Source organism: Typha latifolia, chromosome 8 (genome assembly GCF_019914945.1).
Source record: "Typha latifolia isolate L0001 chromosome 8, TyphaL0001v2, whole genome shotgun sequence".
Lineage (NCBI taxonomy): Eukaryota > Viridiplantae > Streptophyta > Magnoliopsida > Poales > Typhaceae > Typha > Typha latifolia.
This window is the reverse complement of record NC_133093.1, coordinates 4,697,156-4,715,741: the sequence shown is the minus strand read 5'-3', so window position 1 is coordinate 4,715,741 and position 18,586 is coordinate 4,697,156.

The window sequence follows — 18,586 nt, the reverse complement described above, 5'->3', positions numbered from 1 at the left end:
TCGAGATCCCAAAGAATATGGGTGGCTCGACAGTCGAGTGAGATTAGAAGTTAGGAGAAACCTTGCCAACGGTAGAGGTGGAAGGATGGTGAAGAGGGAGGAGGGAGAGAGTCTAGAGAGAAGATAGAAGGCAAGAAATTAATAATCTAATTGCATAATGAATTTGGCTACCATCCACATATTTATAGAGGCTAGCCAACAAGTCCTAAAATAATATGTAACCCTAATTCTAGAGGATTCCCGTCGATCGCGTTCGAACGCGCCTGATCGTGTTCGAATGCACCAAACACTCCATCTCTGTATGTGCGAACGTGATGCAGACGTTCGAACTCGCCCGACAGCGTTCGAACGCACTATACGCGTTCTCTGTATTTGCGAACCTGATGTAGGCGTTTGCAAGGGCGTTCGAACGCAACCTACAAGAATTTTATTTTAATGAAAATAAATAACTAATGCAATAAGGAAAGATCCTAACTAAGTGTATCACACATTAACTCATTGTAGCCCTTTTCATTGATCTTTTATGAACACGTTACTAATGACTAAGTATGAGGTCAAACTGTGTAAATCAAAGTCAATAGTGAGCTATCTAAGAAAATATTTCATGATGTCATGCTCACTCAAGAATATACACACATTATGAGTGCATTAAATTTAATTTAATTATTACATAAGTCGAGAGAGTGAATAAATAAGAAATGACACAATATACTACAAGATGACAAAACTGACTATAATAACTCATAATCAAGAAAATGTCATATTTATATGTCAAGAATATATTTTTGAATCTAGAAGTGCACCATTTTTTTTTGAAAAAACTCTCAACAGATAACTTATATACAATCTAGAACTAGAAAAAAAAAACAAAAATTTTCAAAGTAAAAGAAAAATCTAAAAAAATAAAAAAATAAAAACACGCAAACCAAACACAAATCCCTAAAGAAATCAGTCTAAAGCACACAAATCCCTAAAGAAGTACGAAGATACTCAAATCTTTGTACATCCAAAGGCTTGTAAATAAATCCCCCAACTATTTTTCCGTCTCAACATGTTCCAGCGCTATTACTTTGTCTTCAATTAACTCTCATATAAAATGATGATGGATATCAATGTATTTTGTACGTGAGTGTTGAACAGAATTTTTTGATATATTAATAGCACTCATATTGTTACAATAAAGTACCATAATATCTTGTTCAATGCTATAATCTTTGATCATCTGTTTCATCCACAATAACTAAGAGCAACAACTACCCATTGCAATGTACTCGGCCTCTACTATAGATAAAGATATTTAGTCATATTTCTTACTGTGCCAAGCAACCAGATTATTTCCAACATAAAAACAACCACCTGAGGTACCTTTTCTGTTATCATATGAACCTGCCAAATCAGAATTTGTGTATTCCGATATGAAAGCACCCGAGTCATAAGTAAACCAGATACCCAAATTAACTGTGCCACTGACAAATTTTATGATACGTTTCACGGCAAGCAAATATATCTCATTAGGTTCATACTAAAACCTAGCACACACTCACACTAAATGCAATGTTTGGTCTACTAGCAGTTAAGTACAAAAGACTACCAATCATACTCCTATATAGTGTTTGATCAACACTTTTTCCTGAAATATCCTTTCCTAGTTTGGTAGTTGTACTCATAGGAGTTCTAGCATGTTTTGCATTTTCTAACCCGAATTTTGTCACTAGATTCTTAGCATACTTGGTTTAAGCGATAAAAATCCCTCTCTCCAATTGAGTAATTTAATGTCACCAAAAGAAATTCAACTCACCCATCATGCTCATCTCAAAATGACTATGCATGAGATCTGCAAATTCCTTAGCTAAAGATTAACTCGTTGCCCCGAAGACAATGTCATCCACATATATTTGTGCCACAACGAAACTCTTATTCTCACGTCTAATGAACAATGCTTTATGCACTCCCCCTCGAGTGAACCCTACATCCACTAAAAAAGTGGTCATGGAGAGTCTTTTTCAATTTAAACACATGAGAAGGAAATTTATGATCTTCAAAACCCTTAGGTTGTTCCACATATACATCTTCATTCAAGATACTATTCAAAAAAGTAATTTTAACATCCATTTGAAACAATTTAAAATTTAAATGACAAGTAATGGCAAGAAGTATACGAATAGACTCTAGTCTAGCAACAAGTGCAAATGTCTCATTAAAATCTATACCTTCAACTTGAGTGTATCGCTATGCTACTAGTCTAGATTTATTTCTAACTATATTGCCATGTTCATCACTTTTATTCTTATATATCTATTTTGTTCAAATTATGTTCATATTTGTAGGTTTTTGTAGAAATTGCTAGAAATTGCTAGAAATTTCTAGCAATTTCTAGCAATTGCTAAGAACCAAATAAACTTCATTTCTAGAAATTGCTCTAGTTCCTCATGCATAACATTGACCCAAAAATCATCTATCAATGCTTCCTTGACATTTTTAGGTTCAAAAGTAGATGTATAGCAAAGCAAGTAAACGATAACTCATTTTGGATTTGTCATCTTGTCTTCAATGGTTCATTCACGTCTCCAATCACTTGTGATAGTGGATGATTTAGTTTCACTTTAGCTGATGGTTCTAGTACACTACAGTCATCTTTGTTCATTTCAACCTTGTCCTCGTCCTGTTTCCTAATTGATAGGCTCTTTTTCTATGTCTTCGTCACGTATGCTTGCAGGAACAAAAATAGGAGTAACTTTAGTTTTGTGAGCAGTGGTTTCATCTATAATAATATTAGCAGATTCCATAATAGTAGAAGTGTTAAGATTGAATACTCTATAAGCTCTGCTATTATTAGAATACCATAAGAAGATGCCCTCACTACTCCTAGAGTCAAATTTAGTCAAGTGTTATCGATCAAGCAAGATATAGCATTTGCTACCAAATACTCGAAAATATTTAACACTAGGTTTCTTACCTTTCCAAATTTCATATGCAGTCATTTTTGTACTTAGTCTTAGATAAACACGATTTATCACATGTACCGCTGTATTGATCACTTTAGCCCAAAAACTTTGAGGAACCTTTTTAGCATGAAGCATAACCCTTGCCATTTCCTACACAACACGGTTTTCTCTCCACAATTCCATTCTGTTGTAAAGTTATAGGAGCTGAAAATTCATGCTGAATACCAAGAGAATCACAAAATATAGAAAACTTTCATTTTCAAATTCCCTACCATGATCAGAACGAATCCTAACTAAGGTAGTAGATTTTTCATTCTGCAGTTTCAAGCATAGTGATTTAAAAAACTTTAAAAGTTTCCGATTTCTCACGGAAAAAGGCAACCCAAGTATATTTGGAGTAATAATCAACCATTAAGAATATATACCGTTTACCTCCAAGAATTTCTGTTTTTGTTAGTCCCATTAAGTCCATATGTTTTAATTGTAACACACGATCAGTGGTTGCTGAATTTACTTTCTTGTGTGAGATTCTAATTTATTTTTCAATTTGACATGGACTACACACACCTTTTGACATTTTCTTCAACTTAGGTATTCCCTTTACTACTTCTTGTTTGGACAAATTAAATAATTCCTCATGATTCACCTGTCTAAGACGTTGATGCCAAAGATATGCAATGTTAAAAGAAGCACTGCTACATTTCAGATTATATGAAGTTCTAACAACATAACAATTATTAGATATTCTAGATCCATTACATATAACATTATCTTAATGATATAGAATAGTACAATCATTTTTGGAGAATTTTATCTAATAATCTTCATCACAAAATTGACTGATGCTCAGTATATTTGCTTTCAAGCCTTTAACATTAATGACATTTTCAAGAATAGGAAAACCTGGAGTACTTACCTTGCCCTTAGCTATTACCTTGGATGAATTACCATCTCCAAATGTCACAACTCCCCTTTCATGTTTTTTGAGATTAGAAAATAAGAATTTGTCACCTAACATATGTCTTAGACAGCCACTGTCTAAATATCATAAGTCAGAATCTAAAGCTTTCAAGGCAGTATGCACAACATAACATTTCAAATCGCTTTTCTTAACCCATACGGCCTTTGTTATTCACCCCATAAATGAAGGCACTCCTAGGTTTTTGTAGAAATTTATAATAAGGTCGAATATCACCTAGAATGCGACAATGAAAGTATGTCAGAATAAACCCTTTTTTTTATTCACTTTTTGTTGAGGAGTATGTCTAAAATTACCTTTGGTGCCGTTGAAGATTCAGCAGTTTGTTGATTCAACTTCAACTTTGAGACGTTCATCTAGGATTGCTTTATAAATATGGTTGATGTGATACGATTTGGACTTCACCGATGTCGTCTCGAGCATGGATTCACTTTAGGAGTGTCTTTATTTCTTGTTTTAATATTTAATTTCCAAGAAAATAAGTTTTCTATAAGTTGCGTTCGAATGCGGGTGGAGTGAGTTCGAACGCGGTTGTGAACAGGTTGTGAGAGTGTGCATTGTGCGTTCGAACGCCCCGTTCGAACGCAATGTGAATGCCTGCATCGCGTTCACAAATCTTGAGAAGAGCAAACACGGTCGGGTGCGTTCGAACGCGGTTGGCGAAATTGTATTGTTTAGAGTTGTTTGGGTTAGCCTCTAAAAGGGATGTGGATGGCAACCAAAAGATTATTATTGAAGAAATGAGTTTTGTCTTGCCTCTTTCGTCTTCTTCACTCTCGATCTCTCAATCCCCGGCGACGCCGCTTCTAACCTCCCTCGACCGGCCAATCACCCTAGACCCTTAGGGGCGACCCTCTCCTTCCCCTTCTTCCAATCTATCCAACACTTGCCCTAACCCTTCCATCAACCATAACCTTTCGATCACCACTTTTCACCGGTGCCACCCCACAAACGCTGGTCCAACTCCAACTACCATCATCCTAGGATCTCGTGCATCCATCCACGGATCCTGATCAGACCACCTTGACGTTCATCCACTAATCGGATGATATCTCGAGATCCCCTTATCCGATTCACCTAAAACTTGATTTGTTAGAAAGCACTTTTTTGGGGCTACCACATATCAAAATCTCACGTTGATCTGACGAAGGTATCTTTCGAGATCTATTTACAAAGTACTGTGCCAGAATCAGTCCAGATCTGAGAATTGGAAGAGATCGAACCTTAGCCAAAGGGAAGATCGTATCAAGTTGGTATCAGAGCCACCATTCCTCGGACAAGCACTTCCTATGATGACTACCAGAGCCATAGCGGCATGGCGAGAAGATGAAGAAGAGATTCTCCCAATAGAGGAGGGGAAAACTGTTGCGGGGACTTCCACCTGCGGAACCACCCGATCTAATCAGAATACGGAAGAACCTAGTGTTCAAGTCGTTTTGGGGTCTCTATCCGAACAAATGGCCATCAACAACTAGATGATGATGGAGATGATGTGGGGATTACGGGCGACAAGGGAAGCCATGGCGAACGGGAACGCACCATCGACCCCACAATGCAAGTCCACACCCGGGATCGTCAACCCTTCATGGTGCATCCTCCTCTATTAGACAAGGACTTGGACATGATCCGGAACGAGACAATGGCATCCGTAAACAAATCGTGCGTCTCGAATTCCCCAAGTTTAAAGGTGGCGATCCGATCAATTGGTTGTATAGGGGGGAGCAATTCTTCGCATACCAAGGTACGGCGGAAGAATTCAAGGTGACACTTGAGAGCTTCCACCTTCAGGATACGGCGCTTCATTGGTTTCGAGCAGCCAATGCCAATGAGGCTATTGATACTTGGGCTGAATTTTGTGCTGATATCACGGCGAATTGGAGCATCGGGATATGAAGACTTTGATGCTTTCCTCTCAAAGACGGTGCAAAAAACCACGGTTGGAGCATACCAAGAAGAATTCGAGAGGATAAGTAGCCGATGTCATCCACCATGAACGGATCAACAAATTTGCAGCACCTTCATCTCCAGATTGCGGGGAGACATACAAGCTGATGTGAAGGCTTTAAGGCCTAGAACTTTAAAGGAGGCCTTCGAAGATGTGGTGCTTATGGAAGACAAACACAGGGCCATGAAGTTACACCTAAAACAGAGTTGGACGAGCCAAGGAAGCCGCAATCAAGCTCAACCAACCATAGCGGCAGGAAAAGATCATATCATGAGGAGCTTGAGTCAGAGTTCAAAGATCGCTTCCCAAATTTCAGACCTTGAGGACAAGGTTGCGGAAACGTGGTGGATTGATACGATTCGGACTTCACCGATGTCATCTCGAGCATGGATTCACTTTAGGAGTGTCTTTGTTTCTTGTTTTAATGTTTAACTTCTAAGAAAATAAGTTTTCTATAAGTCGCATTCGAACGCGGGTGGAGTGAGTTCGAACGCGGTTGTGAACGCGGTTGTGCATTCAAACGCCCCGTTCGAACGCACTGTGAATGCCTGCATCGCATTCGCAAATCCAAAGAAGTGGGAAACAGGCGCGTTCGAACGCCTGCAACGCGTTCGCAAATCCAGAGAAGAGTAAACTCGGTGCGTTCGAATGTGGTCGGCGAAATTGTATTTTTTAGGGTTCATTTTGAGTTGTTTGGGTTAGCCTCGAAAAGGGATGTGGATGGCAATCAAAAGATTATTATTGAAGAATTAAGTTTTGCCTTGCCTCATTCGTTTTCTTCGTTCTCGTTCTCTCAATCCCCGGCGACGCCGCTTCTACCAACCATAACCCTTCCATCAACCATAACCTTTCCATCACCACTTTTCATGAGTGCCACCCGACAAACGCCGGTCCACCTCCAACCACCATCATCCTAGGATCTCGTGCCTCCATCCACGGATCCTGATGAGACCACTATGACGTTCATCAACTAATCGGACGACCTGAAACTTGATTTGCTGGAAAGCTCTTTTCTGGGGCTACGAAATGTCAAAATTTCACATTGATCCGATGGCGGTATCTTTCGAGATCTATTTACAAAGTTCCATACCAGAATAAGTCCAGATCTGAGAATTGGAAGAGATCGAACCTTAGCTAAAGGGCAGATCGTATCATGATGGTCTTAAGTTTTCTTCTTTTTGTAGACCTGCAGAAACAAAAATAGTCTTTTTATTATTAGAATTACTAGTGTATCCAACTCCATATCTATCTTTTTCAGAGATCTGAGCATTTAAAATCTCGTCAAATTTGTTCTTCCGTTTTAGAAATGTCACTTCCTTTTGCAATTGCTCTAGTTCAATTTCATCAGACTTCATCTTATCTTTAGCTTCATCAAGTTGTTGAGTAAGGTTTTTGACACGTTGAAGTTCCAATTTATACTTCTCCTCAAATTGATTTCTTTCTGGTTCAATTACCTTGAGTCTCTAAACTAGTCTAAGATTACTTTTCTTGAGTTTGAAAGACTCTAGGACAATGTCTGTTCCTCGCAGTGCCAACGGATACATGTCCACAATTATATCATGTCCTTGCACCCGTATAGTGACCCGGCGACACCAGTTCTCCGCCCGAAGCTTTGTGCCGTCTCCAATAGCAACATTGAACCCCGCGATCGATTCAGCGCCAAGCCCAATCTCCTTACTAACCTCTCATCTAGAAAGTTGTGTGTACTCCCTGAATCGAAGAGGATGTGCACACAATGCTCTTTCTAAAGTGTTTGTCCACCGATAATGTCCTCAGCGCGGAAGTACCCAAATATGCATGCATCGATATTTCAGCTTGGATATCTTCCTCCACACCCTCCTCCACGGCCTATTCATGGAGCTTCTCTGAACACTCTCCATCACCAACAACCTCATCGTCCTCCTTAAAATCGTCGATGAGCCTCACACTCCCGATCGATTTGGAAGACTAATGATCGGGGGTGAAACGTTCATCACATAGAAAGCAAAGGCCCTTCACTCTTCAATCCTCCACCTGAGCAGGTGTGAGAGTTCGAATGGGGGGGCTTCTGCCTCCTTTAACATCAGAAGAAGGTCTGGATGCCAGCTAAAATCAATATGCTATTGGAATATTGGTTTCTTGCCTCTCTATCTTCTCTCTTCCCTAATCTCCCTCCTCCCTCTTCACCAACCTACCACCTCTACCGTTGACAAGGTCTCTCCTAACTTCTAATCTTCCTCGTCTATCGAGTCCTCCCTCCTCCTTTGCGATCTCGATCTCTTCTTCCCCTTCATCTTTATCCGCTAAACAACATCACCCATCCACCATCATCTCCATTATCATCCATAACCCTAACATCCACTCCACCCGTTACCACCACCATCATCCTCACTCTATTGTGTTTTTGTCCCAGTTTCATTTCGAATCTGCGAAGGGCATAAATATAAAAACTTAGATTAGTAAGATACAGATCAATTCAACTTAGGTTCGTAATTCTCTAACTATAGGAAAATATATGGTGAATATTTTACTTCGGTTGCGCGGTCTGCTTCCTACAAGAAATCCAGATCTTGAAGGGATCGTTCGGTAGATTTTCATTGGTATCAAAGCCAGATGAACCTCAGACCTCCATTAATGGTGGAAACAAGTAAGATGACATCAACAAGGAGATCAATGGAGAGAACACTGACAAGGGAAGACTCAATCCACAATAACCCTAACTGTGAGGCCGATTCCTTTGGGGCGACTACGGCAGGACTGAGTCAACCAACGTCCATGGGTGTGAACATGAGCTTGGCGGATGAACTTAGGGGCATGTTCCAAATATTGCTGCATAGGGTGGACGCAATGCCAAATGATCATAATGTTTTAAAAGAATATGTCATAAACTGATCGGTGCCTCAAGAAGGATCAGCAGTAGGACCGCACCGAACCGATACCCCATAGGTCCAGCTACGATATGTTAATGTTAATGATCCTCTTTTACCTATTCCTACACATGATCCCCCACCTTCGATACAAAACACAAGACCGGCGGTGGTGGAACCCGAGAGGTGTGCGGTACCGGTGCACTTTATTGCTGAAGATGATTGTCACTTTGTGGATGAAGTTGATCCCTTCGAAGATGGTGATGGACATGCTCAAGGATTCGGAGAAGGAGATCAACAAGCACAAAGATTTAGACCAAAACCAAGGTTCTTTCGTGAACCTGACAATGCTATCCGTTAGAGAACCTGATAAGCTCTAATACCAAATTGATGGGTTCTTGAACCAAAGATAAGCTACGCAACGATTCCTTCAAGATCTGGATGTATTACAAGAATCAGTCTGTGCAACCCTGGGAAAATATTCGTCAAATATTCTTCTGTAGTTAGACAATTACAAAACCAAGTAAATTAGATTCGTAACTTCTTAGTATTTACGCCCTTTATAGATTCGAACTACAACTGGGACAAAAACACGGAATAACGTGAGTATTGGTGGTGGTGATGGGTGGAGTGGATGTTAGGGTTATGGATGGGTATGGAGATGAAGGTGGATAGTGGATGTGATAAAGGGATATAGATGAAGGGAACGAAGTGGTCGAGATCCCAAAGAGGAGGGGTGGCTCGACAGACGAGGGAGATTAGAAGTTAGGAGAAACCTTGCCAACGGTAGAGGTGGAAGGATAGTGAAGTGGGAGGAGAGAGATTAGTGTAGAAAATGACAAAGAGACAAAAAATCAATATTCCAAATGTATAATGAATTTGGCTGCCATCCATAAATATATATTGGCTAGCCAATAAGTTCTAAAATAATAAGTAACCATAATTCTAGAGGATTCCCGCCGATCACGTTCGAACGCGCCCGATCGCATTCGAACGCACAAAAGACGTTCTCTATATATGTGAACACGATGCAGGCATTCAAATGCCGATATTCAAACGCGCCCGACCGCATTCGAACGCCCATTGCACGTTCTCTGTATTTGCAAACTTGATGCAGGCGTTCGCAAGGTCGTTCGAATGCGACCACTTCTGTGTTCGAACGCGACCTACAGGAATTTTTTTAATGAAAATAAACAAATAATACAATAAGAAAAGATCCTAACTAAGTGTATCAGCCCACCATGCTTTCCCCTCCTTTCCCTCAAGGTGACAAGTTGGGGAAACACTCCAAAATATTAGTCTCCAACTCCCAAGTTGCCTCATCGGATAGCTTGCCAATCCACTCAACTAGAATCTCCATCTCTAATTTGATAACATGTTGTCGTCGACGCTAGCAAGTACTCAAACTGGCTCTATGATCTCAATCTCCTCCAATGGTTCCATTAGAACTGATCCAACAACTCATGATCTCCAATCCGCTCCCATAGCAATGAAATATGGAAGACAAGATGCACTCTCGACCCCTCCGATAGCTCGTAACGATATCTAAGCAGACCAATACGCTCTAACACCCTAAACAGACCAAAGTAGCGATGTGCTAACTTTTGGTTACGCATGAGACGCAAGTTCACCTGTCGATACAGCTGTACTCTTACAAACACCCAACTGCCGATGTCGAACTCCTGCTTAACATGGCTGCGATCGTAAACTTGCTTCATGTGGTTTTGAGCAAGTTTAAGATGGGCACGCAGCCTCCTCAATGTGGCGTCTCTATCCATCAAAGCTAAGTCCACCTCCATCCGATTTGTTGATGCCATTGGATCATAAGCGCGAAACGTCGGAGCCATGCATCCATACACCACCTCAAATGGAGTCATGCTAATGCTGCTATAGTAGGCGGTGTTATAGGACCACTCCGCCCATGGTAAGAACTCCAACCATCGTCTTGGCATCTCTCCAACAAAGCATCTCAATGCCTCGATTGACCACCTCGGTTTGGCCGTCTGTTTGTGGATGGTTGACCAAACTGAAGTTCAATCGAGTCCTCTGCAATCTGAAAAACTGTGTCCAAAAGTCACTCATAAATACATGATCAGGATCCGAGACAATCATGCGTGGCGTGCCATGTAACTGAGCAATATCTCTAACAAAAATTTCAGCAACCGACTTTGCTGAAAACGGATGTGACATTGCCAAAAAGTGAATATACTTGCTCCGTCTATCAATCACTATAAAAATAACAAAATATCCACGTACAAGAGAAAGACCCTCTATGAAATCCATAGAAATGTCTTCCTAAATATGGTCCGGTATAGGTAAAGGCTGAAGTAATCTGGCCGGTTTCAATGTGGTTGCCTTAGACCTTTAACAGCCTTCGCAAGTACGGGCAAAACTCCTCACTCCTCACATCTCGTCTCAATCCCATGTGCAACTCTGAGATATCCTCCTATAAGTCCTCAAGCCATTCTCATGACCAGCCTCTAGTGTTTGGTGGAAGTGCTCCAACAATTTCTGCCGCAATCCATCATTTGCGGGCACTCGAATGCATCCGCGGTCCAGCAGCAAACCGCCTTGATTCTCGAACTAAGGATGGTACACTAGATGATCCATCACCTCCTCCAACAATCTCAAAATATATGGGTCAAATGTACGTGCATACCTCAGCTCGTCAAGGAAGGGAATGGTAGGAGATGTATAGGCTGCAAGCTCGGCGGTATCGGGTTGGCGTGATAGTGCATCCGCCGCACTATTTTCAGTTCCCTTCTTGTATTGTATTTCATAATCATACCTTAATAATTTTCTGACCCATCTCTGCTGTGCCGAAGTGTGTATACGTTGTCCCATAAAGTATGGAAGGCTCTTTTGATTAGTTTGGATAATGAATCGCCTACCGATCAAATAAAGCCACCACTTTGTCACCTAATCTCCTCACTAAACTCTCGTCTAGAAAGTTGTGTGTACTTCCCGAATCGATGAGGATGTGCACACAATGCTTTCAAACAAGTCCTTCTACCCGTAACGTCCTCGGCGCACAAGTACCCGAATATGCTTGCATCGATATTTCAGCTTGGATATTTTCTTCCACGCCCTCCTCAACGGGCCTCCTCATGGACCTCCTCTAGACACTCTCCATCATCAACAACCTCATCATCCTCTTCGAGACCGTCGATGAGCTCACTCCCGATCGATTTAGAACACCGATGACTAGGGGTAAAACGTTCATCGCATCGAAAGCAAAGGCCCTTCGCTCTTCACTCCTCCACCTAGGCAGGTGTGAGAGTTCGAACGGGGGGTGGGTGGGTCTTGTGCCTCCTCTAACATCAGAAAAAAGTCTCAAAGGTGGTCATGGTCCATCTCGGTTGTTTTTGAACCCGCAAAATTTCTAGCAAGCGTTCTAGGTGCAAATCGTCCATCTCGGTTGTCCCAACTTGTTTTTGCTGCCATCTTGAGAGCCTTGTGCTTTTGCTCAATTCTCACGGCCTTCTCGAAGGCCTCCTCATGAGTGTTAGTACAAAGAGCACGCATATTCGCCTGTCGGTTCGGGGCCAAGGTGGCTCACAACGACTACTAACTCTTTGAAATTCTACTTGGTACTCCAATACGGTCATCCTCTAAACCATCTTGCTTATTGTGGCAGCAAAACCTTCATATTGCACTGTCCCAAATTTGCGTGTAATCCTTGTACAAAAGTCAGTCCAACCGGTAAATCCTCCACGACGAATAATCGATTGATACCAATGCCTTGCCGTTCTTTGCAGGTGAAAGCTTGCCATCTGGACCTTTGTGTCTTTTGCTATCCTTTGGCAATCAAAGTATTGTTCCACTTGAAACACCCAATCCGTTGGATCACCGTCTTGGAATTTTTGAAAGTCCAAGCGTGCGGTTCTCCCCCGAATAACATTGTCGGGTTCGCGAAAAATCCTTGGTTCAGGTCTGAACCTTTGTGCATATTGATCTCCATCTCTAAATCCTCGACTACGTCCATCACCATCACCGGAGGGACCAACATCATCCTCTAAATGCCAATCCTCTTCATCGATGAAGCGCACCGGTGTCACACGCCTCTTTGGTTCCACCACCACCGGTCTTGGGTTTGGTATCGGAGGTAGGGGATGATGTGTAGGCATAGGTAAAAGAGGATCATTGACACATGTCGCACCTGGACCTATGGGGTATCGGTTCGGTGTGGTCCGACCGTTGGCCCTTCTTAAGGCACCGATCTTCGTCGAGGAGATGACGAAGCCGATCGTTTCATTACATATTTCTTTAAAGCATTATGATCATTTTGCATTGCGTCAATTCTATGCAGCAATATTTGGAACATGGCCCTAAGTTCATCCGCCAAGCCCATGTTCACACCCATGGACATTGGTTGACTTGGTCCTGCCATGGTCGCTCCAAAGGAATCGACCTCATAGTTAGGGTTAGATGGATTGAGTCTTCCCATGTCGGTGTGTTCTCCATTGATCTCCTTGTTGTTTCCATCTTCTTTATTTCTACTATTAATGGTGGTCTGAGGTTCGTTTGGCTCTGATACTAATGATAGGCTACGGAACGATCCATTCAAAATCTGGATTGATTGTAGGAAGCATTCTGCGCAACCGAGGCAGAATATTCACAAAATATTTTTCCATAGTCATAAAATTACGAAACAAAGTTGGATCAATCCGAAACTTCGTGATCTATGTTTTTCATATTTACATCCTTCACCGATTCGAACTGCAACAGGGACAAAAGCACGATAGAGTAGGGATGATGGTGGTGGTGACGGGTGTAGTGAATGTTAGGGTTATGGATGATGATGGAGATGAGGGTGGATGGGTGATGTTGTTTAATGGATAAAGATGAAGGGAAAAAGTGTTCAAGATCCCAAAGAAGTGGGAGGACTCAACAGACGAGGGAGATGAGAAGTTAGGAGAGACATTGCCAACGGTAGAGGGAGGGAGATTAGGGTAGAGAGAAGATAGAGAGGCAAGAAACTAATATTCCAATAGCATATTGATTTTGTCTACTGACCACACTTTTATAGAGGCTAGCTAATAAGCCAAAATAATAATAATTAACCCTAATTCTAGTGGACTCCCGCCGATCGCGTTCGAATGTGCATGATCGCATTCGACCGCGCCCGATCGCATTCAATCGCACAAAAGGCATCTTCAGTCGATGCGAACCTGATGCAGACATTTGAATGCGGCGTTCGAACCTACACGACCGCATTCGAACACACATTTCGCGTTCTCTGTTTTTGTGAACTTAATACAAGCGTTCGCAAAGGCGTTCGAACGCGACCCATTCCGCATTCGAATGCAACCTACATGAAATTTACTTTAATGAAAACAAATAACTAATGCAATTAGAAAAGACTTTAACAAGGTGTATCAGACAGCATATCCAAATTTCAGAATGATCCAATGGCTAGATCATCCGTAGCTTCCTTTGAAAGTCACATCCTTAATCTAGTCCAGAACTGTTACGGATCGGATCAAGCCGGTTCGTAACAACTGGTATCAAAGCCAATGTTCCTTGGACCTTCATGGCTACCACAAGATCGAAGGCAGCTAAGAAAATGAGCAACCAAGGCATGGGGACGGACCACATGGCTCCGTCAAGATTGCCATCCCCAAAGAGCTCACGAGGACAGATGGAAGGCCTTTCCGATCTTGTGCAAACCCTAACGTTCATGGCACAAATGATATTGGAGATCAAGACAACCCTTGCTGACATGAACCAAAATCCACCAAGGCGTATAATACACTTAGTTAGGATTTTTTTCTTATTGCATTAGGTATTCATTTTCATTAAAATAAAATTCCTGTAGGTCGCATTCGAATGCAGGAGGGGTCGCATTCGAACGCCTACATTAGGTTTGCAAATACAGAAAATGCATATTGTGCGTTTGAATGCGGTCGGGCGAGTTCAAACGCCTGCATTAGAATGCCTGCATCGCGTTCACACATCTAGAGATGGAGCTTTTTGAGTGCGTTTGGACGCGATCTGGCACATTCGAACGCGATCAATGGGAAAGTTGTAGAATTAGGGTTTCATATTATTTTAGGACTTGTTGGCTAGCCTTTATAAATATGTGGATGGTAGCCAACTTCATTATTCTATTGAATTATTGATTTCTTGCCTCCTATCTTCTCTAAACTCTCTCCCTCCTCCCTCTTCACCATCCTTCCACCTTTATAGTTGGCAAGGTTTCTCCTAACTTCTAATCTCCCTCTATTGTCGAGCCACCCCTCTTCTTTGTGATCTCGACCATTTCATTCCCTTCGCCACCTTCATCCCCATACCCATCCATAACCCTAACATCCACTCCACTCGTCACCACCACAATCACCCACGTTATTCCATGTTTTCATCCTTGCTGCACTTCGAATCTGTGAAGGGCGTAAATACGAAAGTTTTAGATCAGGAAGTTACGGATCTAACAAAATTTATTTCGTTATTTTCTGACTACTGGAGAATATCTGGCGAATAGTTTCCCACGGTTGCGGGAATTGATTCTTGTAATACATTCAGATCTTGAAGGAATCATTGCGTAGCGTATCTTGGTTCCATATCTTATCATTGGTATCAGAGCTTCTCAGCATACCCCTGAGCATAACAATCATGGTGAAGTTAATCAAGACGGCATCCCACGTAGAAACAAAGAGGAAGATCTAGCCAGGGCTATAGCATTTGTGCCTCCACCACCGGTTTTTGCCCAACCAGATTGTCGACCTCTACCTTGTAAGCATTATGGAAGAAAGAGGATCATCCCCTACCATGAGATAGGTTTCGGTGAGGACGATCCTGGAGGCACCATGGCTACAACGCGACGAATTGCAAGGGCGCCGCACAGATTTATCATCCATGCACTCGAGGGCTCCTATGGCGCTAGACCCAGAGGAGGAACCTTGGGAGGAGTGGGAGGAGCGCCCATATCAAACAAGGGTCCAGCAACATGAGCCACTTCACCAAGGATGCAAGAATGGACGTGATCAAATGCTACAACCTCGAACCGTTCGAGTCGATTTTCCTAAATTCAGCGGGGGTGACTCATTGGATTGGATCTATAGGGCGGAGCAATTCTTCACCTACCAAGGGACACCTGACCACCAAAAGGTGATTCTGGCCTCATTCCACCTTGAAGACGTAGTGGTGAGGTGGTTTTGAGCAGCACATCGCGCGCACGCCTTAATCAATTGGGAAAAGTTCGCTGATGCACTTTGTGTGCATTTTGGACCATCCGACTATGAAGACTTCTAAGCCACCCTGACGAACCTAACTCTAAAGACCTCTGTAAGAGCCTACTAAGAGAAATTCGAAAGAATTAGCAATTGAGTCCACGGGTGGTCGGACTCACCTCTTAAAAGCACTTTCGTCTCTTGGCTTCATTGTGATATACAAGCGGAAGTCAAGTCGACTCGTCCTACTACTTTGTTGGAAGCCTTCTCAGCGGCTCAAATGATGGAAGAGAAGATAAGAGAGTTAAAGGCAACACACCGTCTAGCTTGGAGGAGTAGCGACCTGTGCTCTAATCCTAGATCGCCGGTCTCGGGTATGGCATATTCGGGGTTGGTTTGGCCAAACCCCAATTGACTACTCCCACCACGGACAGCCCCTAACCCTATGGGACAGCCACGGATGATGGGTCGATGCCTCATAACAGCGGAGATTGAAGAGCGGCGCTTGAAGGGCCTATGCTTTTATCGTGACAAGTGCTTGGTATTGGGCCACAAATGCTCCAAACAGCCTGTTGCCATCTTGCTCATGGATGAGATGACGGAGGATGATTCCATTGAAAATCTTGAGGAGCAGCAAGAGGAGGAAGGTGGCCAGACTGAAGAGGACAACCTGCTTGATGTCCAAGTTGAGCTTTCCCTTCACTCTTTCACCGGCGAGTCGACTCTGAAAACTCTTCGGGTCGAAGGTATGATCAAGAAGAATAAAGTTCTAATTCTTATTGATTTAGGAAGCTGATACAACTAGAGCCAGATCAAGTTGTATCGGAAGAAAAAATAGCTTTCTGTTGGGGGTCTTTCGAACACTAGGGATTGCATTCGAACGCACTATGCGAACGCCTACAGGTGTTTACAAATACAGAGAACGGGATTTGTACGTTCAAACGCCTGCACGCGTTCGCAAAAATAGAGAATGGGAAATTCACATTTGAACAGCCTCGGGCGTGTTCGAACGCACCGCGGCGAGAATACTTTTTTTTAGGGTTTTATTTCTATTGTTTGAGTGTAAATAATAGCTTCTAAGTATTGTGGAGTCTAGTTGGGTTATGTTATGAAATCATATCTTCTTCTCCTCTCTCTCTCTCTATCTCTCTCTTTCTCTTTTTCTTCCTTCTTGCCCTAACTTCTTATCGTCCCCTAACCTTCATTGGTTAGATTCTTCTCCTCGTCTGTTCCGGCCCTAATTTTCCTAAGAGCAACCTCTTCCTTCCCTTCATCCTATTCCCCTCTCAATCGCAAATATCCATATCTACATATCATCTTCATCCTCCCCTTCCATCACCATCAAGATCTCCCTTCAATCCTAATTATGGCCTCCGTGGACGATGTGCTCAGCTAGAATTTCCAAAGTTTAACGGAGGTAATCCTATTGATTGGATTTTTCGTGGTGAACATTTCTTTTCATGCCATGGCACGTCGGAAGAGGCTAAGGTATCTATTGCGAGCTTTCATTTGGAACATGCGACTTACATTGGTACCAATCAATGCATGCCCACCAACTATCGACAATTGGACGGCATTCACAATTGCATTAGCTCAACGGTTTGGGATTGTTGGATATGAAGATTATGGGGCTATACTCTCCAAACTGACACAAAAGACTACTATGGCAGCATATCAAGAAGACTTTGAGCGTCTCAGCAGCCATTGTTTTCCAAGGTGGCCATAAGAAGTATTGAAGAGCACATTTTTGGCGGGGTTACGCTAAGAGATAAAAGCCGATATCTATTCAATGTAACCGTGAACTTTGATGGAGGCTTTTAAGATTGCCAGAAGGATGGAATAGAAGTATACTACTTTGAAAGGAGATGAGGATGAATTGGATGTCGAAGGATAGCTAGTATACGCCACGAACAACGTCCATAATCGGCAGTTCCAATTCCATGACGAAACCACTGACTCCCCCTTTTGGAGAGCGAGGTACCCCGAGACCAATGACCAAATTCAGATGAGGAGACATGCAACCCAAGGGCCGGTCCTTGTCCCAAGCGTAGGTGGATGAAAAACAAGCCGAGGGCTTGTGCTTCTGGTGTGACGAGTGCTACACTCCGGGACATCGATGCACCAAGGCTACGGGCAGTGTCATGTTGATCGATAGCTATGACAAAGAGGCAGAGGGAGACATCACGGAGGAGATAGTCAGAGAGGAGCTTGAGGAGATAGCGAAGGAGGATATGTTGGCCGAGATTTCGATGCATGCGTACTCCGGTACTAGCACCCCAAAGAAACTAATGGGCTCGTCCGAAAGCAATGTGTACATATCCTCATTGGCACAGGGAGCACGCATAACTTTTTGGATGAGAGATTGGTACGGAGTATAGGACTTGAGGCCGAGCCTATTATTGGATTTGATGTGACCATTGGTGATGGCACCCGCCTTAGAGCTGACAGCATCTGTCGAGGAGTAGTGGTACAAGTGCATGGACATAGCTTCACCTTGGTCTTGTACCTGCTAGCACTTGAAGGAGCTGACATTGTGCTAGGCACCCAATGGCTAGAGAGTCTTCGTTCCGTCACATTTAATTTTTCACATATACCAGTCATCGAAGAGTTACTGGACAAGCTGACTGCAGCATCATACTTCAGCAAGCTGGACCTTCATTAAGGGTACCACCAGATCCGAGTGCAAGCTGAGGACGTCCACA